This window comes from Nicotiana attenuata, chromosome 1, assembly GCF_001879085.1.
Source record: "Nicotiana attenuata strain UT chromosome 1, NIATTr2, whole genome shotgun sequence".
Classification (NCBI taxonomy): Eukaryota; Viridiplantae; Streptophyta; class Magnoliopsida; order Solanales; family Solanaceae; genus Nicotiana; species Nicotiana attenuata.
In genome coordinates this window covers 26,301,535-26,305,482 of record NC_031989.1, presented here as the reverse complement: position 1 = coordinate 26,305,482, position 3,948 = coordinate 26,301,535, and the positions used below count along the sequence as shown (strand labels likewise).

Sequence of the window (3,948 nt, the reverse complement as noted above, 5' to 3'; positions counted from 1 at the left end):
GACCACACCAGAACTAACAGTTTTTTCCCGACACAAAAATGAGCATAACTTCCTCATACGATGTCCAAATTCGATGATTCTTTTTGCTATGGCTCCGTAATTACGATACGGATCTAATGATTCAATATAAACTGAATTTGGAGCTCATTTGCTTAATATGGTACCCTTTATTCCCAAAGAAACGATGTTGAAACATCAAATAAGAGCGCAATACAACCCGAAACATGCCCGAGGCCCGCGGGACCCCGTCCAATCACACAACTCAGTCCCATAACATAACATGGACCTGATCGAAGCCTCAAATCACGTCAAACAATGCTAAAATCATGAATCACACTCCAATTCAAGCTTATAATGAGCTTTAAAATTTCAAACTTCCACTTTGGATGTTTAAACCTATTAAATCACGTCCGATTGACCTCAAATTTTGCACACAAGTTATATTGGACATTACGGACTTACTCCAACTTACCGGAATCGGAATCCGACCCCGATATCAAAAAGTCCACTTCTGGTCAAACTTCTCAAAAACCTTCAAATTTTCAACTTTAGCCAAATGACTCCAAAATGACCCACGGGCCTCTGAATTCACTTATGATCGCGCTCCCAACACCAAAATCCCCATACGGAGCTATTCACAGACTCGGAATTCCAAACAGACATCGATAACACTGAAATGCACTTCAACCCAAACTTATCAAATTCTTCCAAAAATGCTAACTTCCACAATAGGTGCTGAAACGTTCCCGGGTCTTCCAAAATCCGATCCGGACATAACCGAAATCATCATACAAACCTGCTGGAACCTTCGAATCCCGATTCCGAGGTCGTTTACTCAAAAATCCAATCTTAGTCAATTCTTTCAACTTAAAGCTTCCGAAATGAGAATTCTCTCTCCAAATCAACTTCGAACTTCTCGGAATTCAATTACGACCATGCGTACAAGTCATAATACCTGAAGTGAAGCTACTCAATGTCTCAAACCGCTGAACGACGCGCTTGAGCTCAAAACGACCGGTCTGGTCGTTACACAAACTGAACAATTTTTTGAAATCTTCATCCCTACAAACATTCCAGCTAACAACACAGATGACACTAAACTTGATCCAACATCACTTTCATCAACAAACGAACTTGAAGATTGTTCTTCACTGTAAACATTTTCTTTTTGGAATTCATTGAATGCTGCTACTGCTTCATCATAAGATTTGTAAGACTTGAAGATGCTTCCTTTGAAACCTATAACCATAGGAGCACACTCACACCAAGAGTTGTATAATCCGGGCCTTTTACCATGAAATACCACATACACCTTCGATGCCGATATATTATCAGCTTGAGATCCATTTCTAAACTCATTAAAAGCTGCTATGGATTCATCATACGTTTTGAAGGCCTTGAAGATGGTGCCCTTGACACCAATAGCCATAGGAGCACACTGATGCCGAGAGTTGTACAATTCAGACCTCTTACCACGAAATACTACATAAACTTTCGAAGCATTATTCCTCTTCCCGCGGTCCATTCCTTAATCTAACCCTAAGAAAGATAAGAGATGAAGAAGGAGAAAATAAATTAAAGATAGAAATTAAAATGGGGGCTGAAAAGCTTCTTAGTTGAAGCACTATATATTTAAGTGTTAGGGTTAGAAAGTAATACAGTATTATTTTAGTGATACAGTAATATATAAATGGAAAATATATTTGTTTAATCGTATTTTTTTAGTATACTATGCGTATATTTTAGTTTATTTCGTTTAATTGGTATAGTATATGTATATGAGTATAAATTGCGTTATGAAAAATAGTGTAGCACGCATGTGTAAATGTGAAAGAAGCATGGGGAAGGTAAGACAATTAAACTAATGAGAGAGAATTGGAGGGAAAAAATTAAATTAAAAAACAAATCTGCTAAAGGGTATATCTGGAAAACGAAAATGCCTAAATATCCATTATGCCCTCAAAAGCCGTGCGAAGTTACCATAATACCCCCAAGGGAAAGTAAACTAATAAGGTGGCATGATTAGCATAACAGATAAATACAATTGACCATAGCTATAATAACCATGTGAAATAACAGAAATTTGCTTTCTTCTCTAAAGAGATTAATATTAGTATAGAAATAAGTTAGTAGTATACCTGTGCCATCACACCTCTTAGTTTCTCACATGCAGAACAACCTTCCACAACTGCATCGAAGCAGAAAAGCCACAGGCAATGGCATATTCCATGCAACTCTAATTAACAGCTTTCAAGAAAGATGAGGTGCTTACAACTACAGGATAATTGCAAAAAAACACAAAACTTCATCAATTCACGAGTGCCTACAAAATTTAGCAATTTATAAATAATACTAACTGCTTGAAAACATTTAAGGTGGTATTTGATAAGAATTAACAATTACTGCTAGATCACCTTATCCCAGCGAAGGTCAACACATCAAACATTTATTCTCAGAGAAATAGGTGCTTCGAGTTCCACTGTGGAGCTGGTTTGCAGGATTCGATAGCTCGATCCCTTGCACCGGGGTGAAGGGCAGACATGATGTCAAGCCCGATATTGTGGCTGCACCAGTACTAGTGCTTTTGAATTTCTTCTTTGCTACTTTAACTGATACACGCAACTTACCACTTCCAGCCTGACCAAGCATGCGATATCCAACCCCAAGTAAGGAGCTTTCTTCAGGTACGCCAAATTTGCTAGCTTCCGCGAGTCTGTCATCTCATATCTTTCTTTCCTCTTTCTATCCCGACCACCGCCTCTCTTATTCTTAGGCTTAGTATCTTTTGGAACTGAAAGAGACTTTGGCAGCCTTGCAGGAGGTCGCTCTTGTGATTTCTCTATCTTTTTAAGGATCTCTTCCTTAAGAGATTTTCCATATTCTCCAGTCGGCTTTCCTCTGTTCGAATCTATACGAGCAGCTAACATGGACTTGTCTGCCAGACTTCCTTCCTTAAGGAAAGAGGTGTCTTCTGAATTATTTCACTACACGAAATTTGGAGGAGAACCCTGCTAAATTCTTCCTTTTGTCACCAAGATGCTGGATATTATCAGAAGGCCTATTTGCCAACTTCGAGAGACCACCAGCAACACCTATAAGTTTTGCAGCAACTGCACTCCCAACAACAGCAGAAAGATTCGGAGCAATGTATCCCATTCAGAAAATCGAGAACCTTTTTCTTTGCTGAATCAAGAGCAATTGCTCTATCACATGCTTCTAGTGTCTTTTGTAAAACATCTTCTGGCAGTGGCTTGCCATTGGTAGTTGATGCCGCAACACAGACAGCCATGATGTTAACTCCTGAGGTGAGCGGTCCCTTCAAGTCAACACGAGCCACATCCATTTCCTTGCCAATCCTTTTAATCAATTGGGTCAACAAGCGAGTCTAACTCAGGGAATTTCAATCGATACCTGCCGTGTATAAAATTGTGGATTATAAGAATTTCATTCTCAATGTCAATTAATAAGGCATTACAGGCTACTATAAACTGAAATTCTGGATCATCATCTTCCAGAACCACACTGTTACCTTTATTCGTGACATCAATTAGGGCATCTTCAACTTTCTGCATTACGTCAATGTAGCGACGTGATTTTTGCAGCTTGGAAACATTATCTAGCATGTCTGCCAAGTCTTCAGCATCCAAATTCTCCTCGTCAAGAACATAATCGGACAATTCGTCCAGATCAGCCAGGAACGAATCAGCAAGAGTTGCCATGCGAGAATGAGGCAAATTAGTTTGATCAATTTGAAAACAACATACGCTAGGTCTAACAGGGAGGTAGTTTTATAATAGGGGTTTTCTATTCCAAATAGGATTATAAAAATTTTCCCTAATAAATTGTGCCAATTAATAGTTTTAAGGAAAATTGAGAAGCGGTTTGGGTAATTAAAGGTTTTACTAATCCGTACACAATCAATATACTCTAGCATTTATTCTATTACTA

General features: G+C 38.7%; 1 pseudogene; it reads right to left on the bottom strand.

The window, feature by feature from the left end:
• On the bottom strand, positions 2,431-3,719 carry LOC109234196 (annotated as a pseudogene).